The sequence below is a fragment of the Diceros bicornis genome, chromosome 1, assembly GCF_020826845.1.
Source record: "Diceros bicornis minor isolate mBicDic1 chromosome 1, mDicBic1.mat.cur, whole genome shotgun sequence".
Classification (NCBI taxonomy): Eukaryota; Metazoa; Chordata; class Mammalia; order Perissodactyla; family Rhinocerotidae; genus Diceros; species Diceros bicornis.
This window is the reverse complement of record NC_080740.1, coordinates 24,729,888-24,750,125: the sequence shown is the minus strand read 5'-3', so window position 1 is coordinate 24,750,125 and position 20,238 is coordinate 24,729,888.

Genomic DNA, 20,238 nt, shown 5'->3' with positions numbered 1-20,238 from the left:
TCTTTAGATCTAGGAAAAGCTAATCCTCTGCTACTGAAGAACATTTTTCTCCCTCCACTTCAATATCAGCCAGACAACAAGCTTGCTTTCTGTTTTCCTCAACTAGTGAGTCGTGCTTATTTAGTATAGTTAATTTCTGACTTATTTCCTTTTGAGCTTATATCTGTATTTTTTAAAAATTTTGATCTCGTACTTTTGAATGTTCCGAAATATGTTCAGAAGTAGAAAGGAGTCCACACAACCACAACTGCCACATTGCCTAGGAGGATTGTTTTATTTTGTTGAATCTTACATTTTGCTGTATTTCTACCTGTTAACTGCATCAAATGCTTTTGGCGGTAAGAGAAATATAAGTATATTACAGTGTCTTCTGCACGCTAGTCATAGAGACTTACAGCAGTGTCCCGCTTACAAAGTTATTTTGATATCATTAAAGTAGAAAAAGAATAATCAGAAAAACTCTTTCATAAATAAGCTTGTTATTTCTCCCCCCAAATTTAGACACAGGGTTGTATATGGAATTGCTTTCATTTTAATCTGGGTAAATACAAAATATCATCTTTTTAGAAACAGTAATACAAAGAAAAGGAATGCTTCAATCTGAGCATCAGATAGAGTTGTCAGATCATATGAGTCACAGTAGCAGCCTTAGCCAATAGATTTTGCATGATGTATTCCCAAACTCAAGCTCATCTCTCTGCGATGAGCTTATTACAGCACTGGTTATGTCAGCCAATGATTTCAATAATTATAGCTTCAATAATTAGATAAATCCTATTGTAGAGACGAACAAATCAGACTCTCTTAGAACTGATGCTATTGTACATTCATTTGATTCAAATCAATAACCTTCTGATTATGACTTGGCACCCCATGTAGGTCTGCCTATTTATACAGCCTGATTCATGTACTATGGCAAAGTATGGTTAGTATTCTGTTTTCATACCCTAATCTTCAGATTTGTTTATATAACTATCCTTCTGAGAGCAGGTCCATTTTTGTTTTGATGAAATTGGGTTTCTGACTCTTCAACATGAGGGCCATATCATGAATTGTGGTACTATGATAAAATCTTTAGGGCAAATGCGACTGGGATGAGAGCTGTCCGTCACTTCCTGCCGCGCAATACAAAACTAATATTCACTGCCCTCTTGCCTTCCTCCAATTAACTTCTCACTACACTCAGAATAGACGTGTCTTGGTAATTCTATCTACTTGGAGGAGCTCTTATAAGGCAAAGACTACTTTCTCTCAAGATGATTCATGTAAACTATGTTTGCAGGCTCTTCTACCTAAATGTTACTTGGAAACAAATTTACTACAGCTGCTGCAATAATTTCTCCCTATTTAGTTAGATTTATAGTTGGATATAGGATATAAGCTATATCTACAGGCTCTATAGGCAATATTTGCCAGCCTTACTCTTAGAGTCCTCATTAGAGGCTTTGGAAAAACAGCCAAAGTTTTGACTATGTAAGTTACATACTTACATACTTATCTGTACAATTTCAATTTATTTGCAATCAGAATCTGACAGAGTGTCTGAAAATGCTAGGCCAGGTTCCAAAAATCACAGCCAAATTCTGTGACAGTAAATTTTATTGCCAGAAGAATGGATATATCTAAAATATGATATATCTATGTCCTAATTTACCTTTTGTTAACCTTTGCCTTCTATGAACTATTCTGTGAAATCATTTTTCTATCTAGGAAGTAAAAATTCTTATTTTTGAGGAGTATAAACAACATTGTTCTGATAAATGTTTAATAACCAGCTCAGGGGGAAAAAAAAGGAAAGAAAGACATCAATTTGCAGCTTTTGACAGTTTTTGTTGGGCAAATACTGCTATTGCAGCTGAATCCAAGCTACTCACGTGTCATTGGTGAATGTGGAGTTAGGAAGAGATGTGCACAAAACACTCTCATGAACCAGAGCCTCCAGTACACAAGTGAATAAGATACATTTAAAACAGAACTGGATGTATTTTTTATCAGGAAAACAAAGAGGATCTAAGCTTAACATGCCATGGAGAGGTTATGAAAACTAAAATATGTGGATTTTAGTTTATTTTAATTGATTTTTAAATAAAATGATTTGAGTTGGAAGTAATATATTAAAATATTTAACCTTGGCTCACTCATTTTACTGCTGAAGAAAGAAAGTTCCAAGTATATAGAGATTTGCCTCAGTTGTAGAGCTGGTTAGTTGACAAAGCTTGAACTGCAACTAATTTTCCATATGCCTACAATGAAAAAATGACTGAAAAAAATGAATAAAGACTCAACAAATACAGTTTTAAAGAGATTTTTAGAAATGTATTATTCTAGAATTCCAAATTAAGTGACCTCTTTCTTTCAAGACTAATGATTGTACTTTTTGATAGAATTAAAAAAGGTTCATTAAATTATAAATAAGATGAAAAGTTCTGGTTACATGTAATGTGAAGTAAGCACACTCCACTCTCTATCCCACTGAATACGGCTGTAAAATCTGGACGGAATGCATGGATCAGCTATTTGAGAGCCCTGAAAAGTAAATAGATGCAAGTGCATTGAGGAATAAGATGGGAATTCAAAGTATTAACAAATCAGTGGTGAGTTTGTCATTTTTCCTCTGCGGGTATACCCTGACCTGGACTCAGAGCAGTTTGAAACCTGGAACAAACCCCACAAGTGGGCATAGACCCTGACCAACTGTACTCAAGGAAATACCCTCTAGTTCCGGCTCAAGGAGAGGAAGAAGAGTGTCCCAACATTCAGAGAGAGAATGGGAGGAATCCTCAATTGATTACCTTTTCTCTGTTCTATATCTCAGCACCCACACAAGTGCATGGTGTAGCAATAGCAGCAGCAGTGAAAATGGGCGGCTGCAGTATCTAAAAGTCCAAGGTGGGGAAGCTTCCTCTGATCAGAGGACCGTGGTCCCAAGAGGATAGGACAAATCTCTATTGTTATTGTTTTTGTTTTTCGTCTTTCTGTTCTCTTGTCTGTTGTATCACAGGCACAGATGTGGGGAGTTCATGGCAGATCCAGATAAATAAAGACCCAGACTTCTGCCCAAAGGATGGGAAAAAGAAGCTCCCGGGTACCACAAAGTAGGGAATTATGGAGAGAGACAAACTTGGGAAAGCAAGCCCACAGAGTTGTTTATGAACACCTGAGCTCACCTCCGAGTTGTGCATGTGCGAATCTGATCTAAACAGTGTGCACAGACAGTGGAAACAGAACCGTGATCCCAGGTCCCATATCCCACTGCCAAGATCCCAGATTAGACAGTGGATAGGGCACAGATGAGTCAGCTCTGAAGAGCCCTGCAAAGATTTAAAAACAACACTTACACTGAAGCCATGACCCACAGAACTTACTGTTTTAACCAACTAGATTGATTTTCTGTCAAGACAACAAAAATACCAACATGTTCTATAGGACTTTAACAAGACAGTCTCATAATATGGTATTCAAAATGAAGAGCAGGGAATCCAACATTTCTTGGCATAAAAAGAATCAGAAAAATATCAACTCACATGGGACAAAACCACCAGACTCTCTGAGACATTTGTTTGAGAAAAACTTTAAAGCAGCACTTTGTAAAAATATTCCAACAAATAAAGAAGGACAAACACCCTTGAAATGAATGGAAAGGGATGGAAATTCCCAGCAAAGTAATAAATGATATAAAGAATGGAAAAATTCTTTATAAATCAAATGGAAATTTTAGAACTAAAAAAAATAATCATAATAACAAAAAACAAAAAAAACAAAATTCCCTCACCCTTTTGGATTCAATAGCAGGCTGCAGATGATAAAGATAAGAGTCAATGAACTTAAAGATAAATCTATAGAAAGTATCCAATCTGACCGAAAGAGAAAAGATTGAAAAAAATGAACAGTATATGAGGTTCCTTTGAGAGACCACCCCTCATAGAACTTGAGAAAGATTTCAATAGAAAGATACAAAAAGTAAAAGAAAAAACAAAATGTTGGAAAATCCCCAAATTTGGCAAAATATGTAAACGTATAGATTCAAGAAGTTCACTGAACCCCATACAGTATGTAAACAAAGAAACTGACACTGGGATACATCGTAATCAAACTGCTAAAAATTAAAGAGAAAGTACTGAAAGTAGCTAGAGAAAATGACATACAGGCTAACAACAATTCAAGTGATAGTATATTTCTCTTTAAAGACCACAGAGGCCAGAAGGAAGTAGCACAATATGTTTAAAGAGCTGAAATAAATAAATTGTCAACCCAGAAATCTATATCTAATGAAAATATCCTTCAAGAATGAAAATGAAATAAATATGTTTGCATATTAACAAAAACTAAGATTCCATTGCAAGAAAACCTGTTTTTATTTTTTAAATTGCTAGATAAAGTTCCACAGGCAGAAGTAAAATTCTATCAAACGACAGGCAAAGCAGACTTGAGATCGAAGAAAACTGTCAAGAATAAGGAGGATATCACACAATAAAAAAATCAGTCCATGAAAAGTACATTAATCTAAAATGTGTATGCAACTTCACAACAGCCAAGACTTGGAAGCAACCTAAGTGCCCATCAAGGGACGAATGGATAACGAAGATGTGGTATATATACACAATGGAATACTACTCAGCCATAAGAAACGATGAAATCCAGCCATTTGTGACAACATGGATGGACATTGAGGGTATTATGCAAAGTGAAATAAGTCAGAGGGAGAAGGTCAAATACCGTATGATTTCCTTCATTAAGTAGTAGATAATAACAACAATAAACAAACACGTAGAGACAGAGATTGGATTGGTGGTTACCAGAGGGGAAAGGTGGAGGGAGGAGGGGAAGGGGATAATTCGGCACACGTGTGTGGCGATGGGTTGTAATTAGTATTTGGGTGGTGAACATGATGTAATCTACGCAGACATAGAAGTATAATGATGTACACCTGAAATTTAAACACTGTTATAAACCAATGTTACTGCAATAAACAAAAAATTAAAAAAATAAATAAATAAAAAAAAATAAAATGTGTATGCAACTAACGAAAGTACTTCGAAATACGTGAAGCAAATATAGACCTACTAGAAGAGACAAGTCCACTGTTATAATTGGAGACTTCAACACTCTTCTTGCATTAATTGACAGAACTAGTAGAGAAAAAATGAACAAGAAAGAAGAACTAATGACACCATAAACCAACTGGATCTAATTGACATTTGTAGAACAGTCATCCCTCCATATCCCTGGGGGATTGGTTCCAGGACCCCCATGGATGCTCAAGTCCCTTATATAAAATGACATTGTATTTGCATAAACAACATATACACATCCTCCAGTGTACTTTAAATCATCTCTAGATTCCTTATAATACCTAATACAATGTAAATACTATGCAAATAGCCGTTATACTGTATTGATTAAGGAATAATGACAAGAAAAGAAAAAGTTTGTAGATGTTCAGTACAGGTATTGAGACAACCATCACAGGCCTTTCAATCCACAATTGGTTGAACCCGCAGATGCAGATCCCACGGATACAGAGGGCTAACGGTCCTTCACCCAACAGTGGAAAATATGTCCTTTTCTAGTGCACATGGAACATTCACCAAATAATAGACCATCTTGAGTCAGAAAATGAAGCTAAAAATAAACATAGATTGTGGAAAGTATGGTGATTTTAAGTACACATTTTACTTATAGCTATTAATTTCTCTGTCTTTTCCCTTTCCATCTCCTATAAGATAATTATAGTCATTTTATTTTTCAACAGTTATGGTTTTTACCATTTAGTCTCTTTCTATACTACTTAGCTGTTTGGCCCTAAGTTATGTGAAAATTGTTTTAATTGCTCTTTATCAGTTGCCTGTTTTGTTTACCACAATTTCTCTATTTCTGATTATTTTATTTGGGTTATTTTTGAAATCCAATTACGGCCTTTCTTCAAGATGTTCTCACGTATATCTTTTTCAAAATAGTTTCATCTTTGTTTCATTGCTGTTGTTTTCACAGGTTTACAACAATTTGACTGATTATAATATTTAAGTCAAAATCTTTCTGAAAAATTTGTAAACATTGCTCCATTGTCATATGTCACTTGCTATTTATGTGGAAGAGACCATCCTATTTGCTCTCTCATAAGAGATTTGCTTTTTATACCTGTTTTCTCGTGAATCCTTTTTTGTCCTTTAATTTTAATAGCAAAAAGGCAGTATCTAGTATTAGTCAGCTATTGCCACAGTAATAGTATATAACTAGCTACATGAAACCATTGCACAAATGATAAATATTTGCGCTCATGTTGACATGTCTGAGCTTTGACTGTGGCAACTCGACTTCAAGCTGTTAATTGCTAGTCAGCTAGGAAGGATCTGCTCTGTGTATCTCATTTTGGGATCCAAGCTAATGGGGCAGTGAATGCTGGGTCCTGGACTTCTAAAGGCAATGATCAGAGACTTATAAAGGACATGCACTCACTCAAAATCTCTTTAGGCATAGGCTTTGAACAGGCCCACTGCATGTCTACCCATATTCCTTCAACCAGAGCCGTTACTTGGTCATGCCAAACATCAATGGGGCAGGAAGAGGGTCTCCAACGTAGGCAGCAGGGAAGGGAATGATTTACTCAATAATAATCTGATCTACCATATGTCTCAACATTTTTCAACATTAATTTTTCTTATCACAGAGTGCCTTTTTTAATTTGCAGATTTAATTCTTTATTTCACGAAAATATTTTCTCATTTCTGTAACTATCTTGTATCTAATTTCTTAAATCTCAACCACTCACTGCCTTTAGGATTTGAAACTGAAAAGTTTGTCCATGCCAGTATTTTGATCGTTAACTGAGTTTATTCAATCATTTTAACATCATAACATATTTCTTAAATGTATACTGATGATTTTTCTTTATCAGTTTGTTGATATTGCCTGAAGTCATTCTTTTTACTTTATTCATTTCTTTATTCATTTAACACAAATGTTTTAAGCACTTACTATGTGCCAGGAATTCTTATAGATATAAAGGTGAAAATGATAAAATCATGGATGTCATGGACATTTTAGTTTGGGAATTGGGTAAATAAACAAAATAATTTTACCAATCATTGAAGACTTTACTGAAAAAGTGACTTTAGTGATAAAACTTCAAAAAATCATTGGATGGTTGCTCTCTCACATATATATGTATATTTTTATATATGTACATACACATATGTACTCTTTTTTTGGTGAGCACATTTAAGTTCTATTGTCTTAGCAAATTTTAACTATACAATACAGAGTTATCAATTATAGTCACTATGTTATACATTAGATCCTCAGACCTTATTTCTCTTATAACTGAAAGTTTATACCCTTTCACCAAACTCTCCCTATTTTCCCCACCCTTAGCCCCTGGCAACAACTTTTCTACTCTCAGTTTCTATGAGTTTGACTGTTTTTTTTTTTTGGTTCCATATAAAAGTGATACCATGCAGTATTTGTCTTTTTCTGTCTGGCTTATTTTACTTAGCCCAATGCTGCCAAGGTCCATGCATGTTGTCGCAAACAGTAGGACTTTCTTCTTTCTCATGGCTGAGTAATATTCCATTATATAAATATATGTGTGTATATATATTTGTGTGTACACACACACACACAGACACACACACACATACCGCATCTTCTTTATCTTTTCATCCCTTGATGGACATACTTAGGTTGTTTCCATATCTTGGCTATTGTGAATAATTCTCCAATGAACATGAGAGTGCAGATATCTCTTCAATATCCTGTTTTCATTTTCTTTGGATAGATACCTAGAAGTGAGATTGCTGGATCATATGGTAGTTCTATTTTTAATTTTTTGAAGAACTTCCATAGTATTTTCCATGGTGGCTGTACCAATTTACATTCCCCTCAACAGTGCACCAAGGTTCCCTTTTCTCCACATCCTCTCCAACACTTATTATCTCTTGTCTTTTTAATGACAGTCATTCTAACAGGTGTGATACAATACCTCATTATGGTTGTGATTTGCTTTCCCTGATGATTAGTGATGTTGAGCACCTTTTCCTGTACATGTTTCCCATTGTACGTCTTCTTTGGAAAAATGTCTATTTAGTTCCTCTGTATTATACTTTTGGATTTATCAAATCCATTACTAAAAGATTAATTTCTTGAGAGAAGAGATTGTTTATTTATCATTTATTTCCAAGTGACCAGTATAAGGCCTAGAACATGTAGTTCTCCATAAGTGTATATTGAATAAATAAATGAAGAAATAAACATAAATGTAAAGATAAATGTTTGGTGTTTTTGCTATTCCTGGCATCAGATGTGCTAGCATTGGCCACAGCACAGTAATGGAATTTCTGCATCAAGCCATCATTTCTGTGATGTAGTTCAGAGCATCACATGGGATGCTCAGCTGCCATCCTCTTAATCCCACCCACACAATGCTTTTTTTTTTTGCTGAGGAAGATTAGCCCTGAGCTAACATCAGTGCCAATTTTTCTTATTTTGTATATGGGACGCCGCCACAGCATGGGTTGATGAGCGATGTGTAGGTGTGTGCCTGGGATCTGAACCTGTCAACTCCGGGCCACTGAAGCGGAGCACACGAACTTAACCACTGTACCACAGGGCTGGCCCCCAAAATGCTTTTTTTTTAAACCAACTTTATTTTGCTATAATTTACGTACTATATAATTCACCCATTTAAAATGTACAGCTCAATGGTTTTTAGTATATTCACAGGGTTGTGTAATCATCACCAAAGTCAATTTTAGAACATTTTCATCCCCTCAAAGAAAAACCTTGTGCACTTTAGCTGTCATTCCCCTACTCTTCTATACCCCCTCAACACTAAGCAACCACAAATCCACTTCTTGTCTCTATGTATTTGCCTATTCTGGATGTTTTGTGTAAATGGAATCATAAATTTGTGCTCTTTTGTGACTGGCTTCTCCCACTTAGCATGTTTTCAAGGATCATCCATGTTGCAGCATCCATGCTGCAGTAAGTACTTCATTCTTTTTTTATGACCAAATAATATTCCACTATTTGGATATACTATACTTTGTTTATCCATTCATCAGTTGATGGACATTTCCACATTTTGGCTATTGTGAATGATGCTGCTATGAACGTTCTTGTTCCAGTTTTTGTGTAGACATATATTTCTTTTCTCTAGAGTACATGCCTAAGAGTAGAATTGTTTGGGTCATATGGTAACTCTATGTTTAACTGTTTGAGAAACTGCCAGACCATCTTTCAAAGTGGCTGCATCATTTTACTTTCCTATCTGCAATATATGAGATTTCTATTCCTCCACACCCTTGCCAATACTTGTTATTCTATTTTTTATTCTAGCCATCCTGGTGAGTGTGAAGTGAAAGGTTTAAGTTTTGAGAGACTCTTTAGGGAAGTTAGAATTACTATAGGGAACTGGTGCATCAGGACTTAAGAAGAAAAAATTAGGGGCCAGCCCGGTAGCATAGCAGATAAGTTCATGCACTCCCCTGTGGCAGCCCGGGGTTTGCAGGTTTGGCTCCTGGGCACGCACCAAAGCACCGCTTGTCAAGCCATGCTGTGGCGGCATCCCATATAAAGTAGAGGAAGATGAACACAGATGTTAGCCCAGGGCCAATATTCCTCAGCAAAAAGAGGAGGATTGGCAACAGATGTTAGCTCAGGGCTAATCTTCCTCACAAAAAAGAAGAAAAAATTGCAGTTTTTTCCAACAACCTAGCTCTAAGCCTGATAATGAGGAGAATTCCAGATGTCACATTTGGCCAAAACTCTGAACTCAGTTTAAGAAACCTATGTCCTTGAAGTCAAATCCCTATGTCTAATTCAAAATTATCCCTTTTAAGAAGCAGTTTTGTTACATGAACTTTAGCATGATCTCATAGTATATATTTGTTACTTGTGGCTTCATAACATTTTGAACATTATGGGAATTCCTCAGATTTTCTTCTTGATTTTCCATTACAAAATCCAAAGACCTATAATCGCAGACTCCTCTATATCTAAGGTGCAGGTTCATGATCTAGGTTTCCTCAGTCAGATGCACCTGACCAAGATTTGAAGCCTAGCAGTGTGATAATGAAGACATGATTCTTCAGGGACTGTAGCGGCAGAAATGCTGGCACCCAGATGCAGGTGCCATTGTTGCTAAATAGTGTGTGTGAGCATTTTTCCTGCCCTCTGCTCCTCCCCAAGAATCTATGAACAACCTAGCATATTTTAATAATCTACCCAGAATGGATTTTGTTATTTATATTCCTGACTGACATTGTTCTAAAATATTTTTCTGATTTACTGCAAGTTATATATAAAGCAATAAAAGACACAAATACACACGTATATAAACTAATCCCTTTCTTATTCCCATTACATTCCCTTTCTACAGTTCTAAAATGATAACATTAGAGAAATAATAAAAGTGGATTTAAGTATAGCAAAAAGTCAATTTTATTTTAAATTTAATTCCAAGGACATAATATTAAAAATTCTTCTATTTCTACCAGCACCTGAAATTCATGTCAATAGTCAATAGTGTTTCAACAGATATTCCACTGTACAGCCTCTTCATAATGTTTGAATTATGGCTTTATGGCAAGTAAAAATTACATTTATTACAAATCTGTTTACACATTTTGTTTGCATTTACTTCTGTTTTTTTAGACTTTTAGAGAGCATTTTTGCTGCAATTTTGTACAAGTGATTTGCTTTGTTCATGTTCTTTTCCTTGATGTCTCCATTAAAAAGAGGATCTGTGGCCATAAAATTTGTTAATACAGATATTCAAATACCGCTCCAACACTGTGCTGATCTGACTTTACCTTGGCTGTGTGAAAACACATTCTCAGGAATATTTTCCTGTACAAACTAGTTTCATAAATTATAGCTACCTAGGAAATCACAGAGTGATGTAAAGAGATCTCAAATTTTGGTTCTGCTGGTTAGCAGAGAAAACTAGAATGAATAAAATAATATTTTATGTTTTTGCAACTTAATTCTTGAAGTAATATTAAAACCTTTAAGTAAAAATATGAAAAGTTTTAATTTATTACATTTCTTTTATTTCTTTCTGTACCTCTCCTCCCGTTCTATTTTTTACTTTTTTGGTCCTTACTGTATATACATAATATGGAATTCTAGATATGATTCTACCAAAAGTGCCATGAAAAATACTGAAAGAAATGATAAATCTGTCTCACTTTTTTTCTATACAAAAACAAAATGCAATATATCTATCATCCATCTATCATCTATCTATCTATCTATCTATCTATCTATCTATCTATCTATCTATCTATATATCTATCATCTATCTATCTATCATCTATTTATTTTGTGGAGTTCAAGGTTTCCTTGTCCAGTAAACTGTTACCATATGGGACCTTCAAAAAGAAACAGATTTCTCTAGATTTCAGAAAATTAAAGAATGCATTGTTATTTGATGTCACCTGGAGCATAGACTCGAGGCTTTCGTGCGCTGAGCCTGACCACAGTGGTTTGTGAGGTATGCCCGCTCCAGCGCTAGCTGGGTTTCAGGGTTTTGAGAGCACTCACCAGTCCTGGGAAACCAAACAGCAAACAAAGCCTCTGCACATGGAGGGGATATACGTAAGTCCTGTTTCAGAAAATTTAAAAATACATGACATTTTCATATATTAAACTTTGGGGAGCATTTGTCAAGAACATTTTTTATACTGGTGTAGTGCCAAGGTGTTGGATAGACTTTATCTGGTAGAGGGGGATTTTGTCCTAAATGCCTGCCAATAAACAATTCGTGTATTCAAAATAATCTAATAGGAACCTACTCTGTCCTAGTCAGGGTGTGGTGCTAGCAATTGAAGATGATGAAGCAAATATAGTCCAGGCCTTGATGTGCTTATATCCCAATATGACAACAAAGGGAAAGGTAAAGCAATTTTAGACAGTGCTTTGTAATGTGGAGAAAATAAAACTTGGTAACTGAATAGGAAGTGATCTTAGATGGTTGGCCAGGGAAAGTCTCACACTTTAGAAAGTACATTTAAGCTGAGTCTGGAATTATTAGATGAGACCAATTATGAAAATATCTAGAAAGAGTATTCCCAGCAAAGTAAAAGATAAAGCCAAAGACCCTGTAGAAAAAACATATTTGCTAATTCAGATATAAAGCAAGTATTGTTGAAATGCAGTGATTAAGAGGTATATATTGGTACAATATGACACTATATTTTATATGTTTCAAAAATATATATGTACATATTTCAGTTTTAGTTGGAAGCTTTTGGAAAGTGCAGAGTATTTTTTCCTTGAAAAGCTGAACACAAGGCTCTGTCCTTGGAACAGCTGACTGGGCATGGAATGGATATCCGGCCCAAAGCCATCCAACTATAGGTGAGTCAGTTGTCTAATAATTATCCCGGTGTTTGAGTTCTGCTAACCAAACTAATCGGTCCTTCTATCATGAAGAGGTTTGTATAGAACATGCAGAGATAGAGTACAGGCAATGGCAAGATCAGAAGTTGAACTACACAAATAGAGGAAGCCATTATGATGCAATGAAGCACTAGAATAGCAAATAACGTACGACTACTGCTGAGAAAGCAATAAAGGAACCATGGGACATGGCTGTACTGTATCTTGAATTATCATGTAGTTCCCAAACAGTATTACAGTCTCTATGAGTCTGAGTGAGCTATTGCTGAGATTGTACTGTTTGATGAATTCTTCATGTATTCTTTTAATACCATACCACTAGTTTAGTGATGCACATATCATTCTCTTATGTTCTAACAGAGCTTTAATAACACAGATGCTATTTCCTTCTCATGGAAAATCATTTGATGAGATAAATGTTAAAAGATTTTAATGGTAAAATCTGAAGGTTACACATTTAGTTAGTGGAAGTTGTGGGATTAGAATTGAACCATCACTGACACTAAAGTTAATATGAATAGGCGTTTAGCCAATTCTTTATATAATACTGATTCATGTGTGGCTCGAGTTTGCACAACTTTAATAATAAAGGTCAAAATTGGATATAAGACAAGCCACAGGCAGGGAGAAAATATTTTCAAAACATATTTCTAACAAAGGACTGTTATCCAAAATATACAAAGAATACTTAAAACTGAAAAATAAAAAAATGAACAAAACAATTAAAAAGTGAGAAAAAGATCTGAACAAACATCTCACCAAAGAAAATAGACAGATGAAAAATTAGTATATGAAAAGATGTTCAACATCATATGCAATTAGTGAATTGTAAATGAAAACAATAGTGAGATAACACTACACACCTGGTAAACACTGACAAAACACTGGCAACATCAAATGTTGGTGAGGATGTGGAGCAACAGAAACTCTCATTCATTCCTGGTGGGAATACTAAATGGTACAGCCACTTTGAAAGACAGTTTGGCAGTTTCTTACAAAACTAATACATACTCTTACCATACTATCCAGCAATTATGCTTCTTAGTATTTACCCAAATAAGTTGAAAACTTATGTCTACACAAGAACCTGCACACAGATATTTATAGCAGTTTTATTCATAATTGCTAACACTTGAAAGCAACCAAGATGTCCTTCAATAGGTGGATGGATAAAGAAACTGTGGTACATACAGACAATGGAACATTATTTAGCTCTAAAAAGGAATGAGCTACCAAGCCATAAAAAGACAAGGAGAAAACTTAAACGCATATTACTAAACGAAAGAAGCCAGTCTGAAAAGGCCACATACTGTATGATTCCACCTATTTGACATTTGAGAAAAGGCAAAACTATGAAGATAGTAAAAGGATCCGTGGTTGCTGCAGATTGCAGGGAGAGACAGATATTGGGGGAGCATAGAGGATTTTTAGGGCAGTGAAACTATTCTGTAGGATACTATAATGGTGGAGACATGTATTATACCTTTGCCAAATCCATAGGTGTACAACACCAAGAGTGAACCCTAATGTAAACTATAGACTTTGGTTGATAATGATGTGTCAGTGTAGGTTCATTGGTGATAACAAATGTGTCACTCTGGTGAGGGATGTTGATAATGGAGGAGACTGTACATGTGTAGGAGCACGTGGTATGTGGGAATAATCTATATTTTCTGCTCAATTTTGTTATGAAACTAAAGCTACTCTAAAACATAGTCTATTTTTAAAAAGTGGATACAAGAACTCTAAAAGAAACATAGGTTTATCTATAGCCAAAGAATTCCACCTCATAGAAAAGTGGGATTTTTTTGTTGTTTGTTTGTTTGTTTTTAATTTGGGAGTTGAAAGGAAAGCCAATGTGAAATAGCACAATGGTTTATTTATTTGTTTACTTGTGTGATAGCTCTTCTAGTGCACCTATTTAAATCTTTCATTTTAATGGTTTAGAGGTGCTCCTGAGAAAAGTGCAATTATAGTTCTATTAATTTCATATTTCAAGTAGCAATTTAGGATATTGTATTGATAATAACACTGTATTTATTAAAAATTGGTAATTAATTCTTCAATTATTAATTAGTTGATTTATTATTTAATGATAGTCATTATAAAACATCATACCAATGATTTCAAAATATCACAGTTCTTTTAAAAGACATAATGCTACACATTTGTCTCGAAACTGTATTCTTGAAAGAAACATTGACATTTCTAATTGGTTCCTAAATATAGTGAATACATCCTTACCTCATAGATTTTGTATTCTCATGGGAGCATATTTATGTGGAAAAAAATTGATACATTTCATTTTTGCACAAAAGTGAAAAATCCATATAAAAGCTTACAAGGCATTTAAAGAGAATAGATGCTAATGACTTGATTTAGAGTATATTTTTACTTGTTTCTACCCCACTTATTAATGACAGTGAAAGACAAGGCTATTCCTCGCATATTCCTTTAGCACTTTTCTATAAAGTGGTTTGAGGTCCTGTTTAGAGTGATTAGCTGAGAAGTTATAAAACCTATTCTCAATGTTGACAAAAAGATAACAACTTTAATGTTCTTCTCTAGAAAATACAGATTTGAAACTTCTATCATCATCACAATAAATTTTATCATATTTTAATGTGGTTCAAATAATCATAATTCCCTGGGATTTTAGATATAGCTCTCCCTTTATTTTCCCTTTCAGATAAAATTATAAGGATCTAGAAATTTTTGAGGTTTGTCTTTCTATTACTGAGATAAGCTGTTTAAGAATTGCCACTGAAAGGGTGGATTTTTCTTTCAGTTTCCTCTTGTAATTCTATAAATCTATGCTTATATTCATATTACTATAAATGAAATACGCTTAAATTTGGACATTATGCTTTACCCACATACTTACCAGTTTCTCACCTCGTTATTCTTCCTTGTTTCTGTGACTCACTGGTAGGATTATTTCCTTCTTCTGAAGGTCCGATTTATTTGTGGGGATTGCATGAGGCCTATATCGAGGGTGTTTGCCTCTGACTGGTGCACTGACTGCCACCGTTCTGAGAACACTTTAATTCTTGATTTCTCAGTGTGAAATTCTCCATACCATCCTGTTAATATAAAATTACACCACAAGCCCCTGTGAGACTGGCCAACGGTTATCCATTCTTGAGGAGATTTTTTTACCCACATCAACGCTAAGCCAAACCAAATATTTTTCCTTTCTTTCTTTTTTCTCTCTTTTCTTGAAGACTGGTTTTTATAGTCTTATCTTTAATTAAGGGCCAAGTTTTTAAAGATCTATGACTTTAGGAAGGGCTTTCAGGTCCAACTATATAAATTTTATGAGCTCAGTAACCAAATGACAGTTACAGCTAGGGTTTTTGTAGACTGGATTCTCAATCTTTACGGCTTCTCAATGGCTTAAAGAATTGCTCACATACTAGTTTCCTATGCTTTAATTTTTAGTTACTGGGAAAATGTCTTCTCTTGTTGTGAGTTATACTAGGCACTTAAAAGTATTGTATTACCTAGAATTTTTGTACATACATTAATGGACATTTTTTGTGTCATATTCTTAACCTTATTATTGTTTTGTTTCCTTTTAAATATTTTTGTCTGAGTAACAAGCTTGAATATTGCCAGATAATGGAGATAGTACGAACAGGTGTCCGTAAATTGATTCTGAACTTAGGGGGATAGCATTCAACCGTTCATGGTTAAGTATGGTGTTACTTAGAGACATTAACAAGATGGTGGAATAGGAAGTCCTAGCACTCGGTCCCCCCTCCAGAAACACCAATTTATAAATGATACAGGGATCAAAACACCTTTATGACAAGTCCAGAATCCAGTTAAGAAGTTGTAGTACCCCAGACAAGCACATAACAAAGAACAGATACATTGAAATGGGTAAGAAAGGCAATTTCACTTACTAACATCAGACCCTCCCCCAGGCCAGCACAGCTCAGCACTGAAAGAGATCAATTTGGCCTAAGTTACCTATTTTTGTCTTGCCTCACCGGGAACACTGAGGAAACCAATATAGTTTGGGTGTCTGTGGGCAGCTAAGAACAAGGACAAGGGATGACAGCTTACTGCAGCTGGCACAGGTCTGAGAGATTGGAGGTGGACACACAACCCTGAGACTTCTCCCCTAGGAGGGAGGGAGAGGAGTGGAGTGTGCCTCCAGTGTTCCAGACGTTCAGTGCACAGCACCAGGGAAAATGGGCAGGTTGCTTACTCTGGCTATCATACCTCTGCAACATTGGGAGAATGTGTACAATCCTGAGACTTCTCCAGAAGGAGGGAGAGGAGTGGAGTATGTACATCCATAGAAAAGGTTTGAGAGGCTCTCAAAATTTGTAGCTGAGCTGAATGGTGAAAGTCTTTCCCTGTTGAAGACAGTTCATAAAGTTCAAGAGAGATGGCTGTCTCTTCAAATACACAGACACCAACGCAGAGCAAGGAATATGAAGAATGAGGGAGATATGACACAACCAAAGAAACAAAATAAATCTTCCAGTAACCTACTCTGAAGAAAAGGATATCTATGAATTGCCTGAAAAGTAATTCAAAATAATCTTGTTAAAGAAGCAGAGTTAGTTACAAGAGAACACGGATAGACAACTAAACAATATCAAGAAAATGATACATGAACAAAATGAGACCATCAACAAAGACATAGAAACCATAAGTAAAAGCAAACAGAAATTCTGGAGCTGAAGAATACAATGACTGACCTGAAAAAATTGGTAGAGAACTTCAACAACAGATGTGATTGAGCAGAAGAATCAGTAAATTTGAAAACAAGTCATTTGAAATTATCCATTAAAAACATGCATATACATAAGAACATTATACTGTCATTCAATTTGTGAATTATTTGAGGCTTCAACTTAAAGCATCAGCAGTTATACCGCTCATGGATTGGAAGAATTAATATTGTTAAAATGTCCATACTACCCAAAGCAATCTAGAGATTCAATGCAATCTCCTATCGAAATTCCAATGGCAGGGCCTGCCCAGTGGTGTAGCAGTTAAGTTCGCTTGCTCTGCCTGGGGTTCGCAATTTCAGATACTGGGTGCAGACTGATGCACCGCTTGTGAAACCATCCTGTGGCAGTGTCTCATGTAAAGTAGAGGAAGATGGGCACAGATGTTAGCCCAGGGCCAATATTCCTCAGCAAAAAGAGGAGGATTGGCAACGGATATTATCTCAGGGCTAATCTTCCTCACACACACACACAAAAATTCCAATGGCATTTTTCACAGAACTAAAACAAACAATCCTAAAGTTTGTATGGAACCACAGAAGACCCAAATAGCCTAAGCAATCTTGAGAAAGAAGGACAAAGCTAGAGGCATCACACTTCCCGAATTCGAGCTATATTACAAAGCTATAGTAATCAACACAATATGACAGTGGCATAAAACCAGACACATAGATCAATGGCACAGAATAAAGAGCCCAGAAATAAATTCATGCATATATGGTGAATTAATTTACAACAAAGGAGCCAAAAATATACAATGGGAAAAGGACAACCTCTTCAATAAATGGTATTGGAAAAACTGGACAGCCACATGCAAAAGAATGAAAGTGGACCACTATCATACACCGTACACAAAAATCAACTCAAAATGGATTAAAGACTTGCATGTAAGGCCAGAAACCATAAAACTCCTAGAAGAAAACATAGGCTGTAAGCTCCTTGACATCAATCTTGGCGATGATTTTTTTGGGTTTGACATTAAAAGCAAAGGCAACAAAAGCAAAAATAAACAAGTGGGACTACAACAAACTGAAAAGTTTCTGCACAGCAAAGGAAACAATCAACATAATGAAAAGGCAATCTGGGAGAAGATCTATTAACAGATGAATGGATAATGACTATTTGGTATATACATACAGTGGAATATTATTCAGTCTTAGGAAAGAAGAAAATCCTGCCGTATGTGATAACATCTATGAACCTGGAGAACATTATGCTATGTGAAATTAGCCAGTCATAGAAGGATAAATAGTGTGTGATACCACTTATACAAGGTACCTAAAATAGTCAGACTCATGGAAAGAGAGTCAAATGGTGGTTGCCAGGGGGGCCTCGGGAGGGGGAATTGGGGAGGTTCTCTTCGATGGGTATAAAGTTTCACTTATGCAAGATGAATAAGTTCTAGAGAGCTGCTGTAAAACATTGTGCCTATAGTTAACAATGCTATATTGTTATCTTTAAAAAATTAAGATAGATCTCATGTTAAGTGTTCTTACTACAATAAAAAATAGAAAAATAAATATAAAGTAAATTAAAAAAAGAACAAAGTAGTTGAGACATAGGAAAGATTATACCGAACAACTATTGCATAATAATTCTAAACATTTCTTCTTTCCATTTTAGGAATTTGATTTTCTTAGGTTTCTTTTTAATTAAAAATATTCAATAAGAGCTCTCAAGTTTTCAAAGCCAAATAGATATCTCAGAAATTAGATTTAAGGCATCCTTAAAGAACAATTTATTTAGCCCTAATGTAAAAATCATCCAACAAAATATGCCATTTGGTATAAGTAATTTTATTAGAGAAACTCTGTGGTTTCATATAAGTTGTACCGTGTCTGAAGCTACCAGGATTAATTTGTTTTATGAAGATATTAGATATTATAATGCAATTTATTTGGATGTGTAATTTACATTTTTTATTGTTAAGGTAATCTTCTACTAATCTTAAACATTTATGAAAGTAAAGCAGCCAAACACCAGTAAACTTATTATAGGGAGTTAAGAAGTTCTGATTAATTTTGTTTTCTATAAGATGGTAAAACAAGTATTGTACAAGCTAGATTACACTTACATTTTTATATTATGGTAAAATCAGGGCAAAATTGTGTTATAAAAATAGTCTAGATGATTCACTTTACTTGAAATATCATATAAAAATTTCTCCCTTTTTATATCTGTAAAACAATATTAATACTTCATATTATTTAAAAACATGAAAAAGCTTCATTATTTTTATTTTATAAACAAGGATAAATCTCTAAACAGCAGTTTTCCTTAAAAAAACCAAATATTATTCTAAAAATATACAAGTATTCAAAAGTTTCTATAAACTAATTAACATTGGAGCTCCTGAAGAATTTGAGAGACTTTATAATCTGATCTATTAATTTACTCCCGTTTTGTGTTATATCTTACTATGTTGACTAGATATTCCTAGTGTACACATGTAATGATAAATTTTACCAGCAACTGAAAAAGCTAACCATTGTCAAATTAAAATGGTTTCTATTGAGGGAGGTTGGGGTAACTGTTTAATGCTTGACAGTACCATACTTCACATAGAATAAACCCAGAAAGGTTTTCTTTTACAGTTGAAAAGCAGAATTAAATAAATCCCAAAAAAGGCAGCAACAGCTTCTCTTTCCCCAAAAAATCATAGACAACTAATCCAAACTGAAAGTTCAAGGGGAAAAATAAAATCCCTTATAGAGTTAAAACAAAATCTCACAGGAGACTGCAATTTCCTACATGAAACTCACTCCTGGTGTGGACCAGCAGGAGACCGATCTGAGCACAGATGGCTGCATGAAAGCCGGCTTTTCTCATTTCTGTGGGCAGGTGGCACAGTACTTGTGAGTGAGGCTCATGAAGGAAATCGCAGTGGAACCTTCAGACTGCTAAAGTATAAAAAGAGTACTGAAGCTAGAAACAAAACAAAGCAAAGCAAACAGCAACAACAAAATACACACACAACGCTGAGTCTATTAATTTGCAAGGGAAGGAAACCCATAAGAGTGAGAAAAGTGCTTGGTTTGCTGACAGGGGTATAATTAGGAATTTTCAAGTGCAAGAATGGGGAGTTCATCTT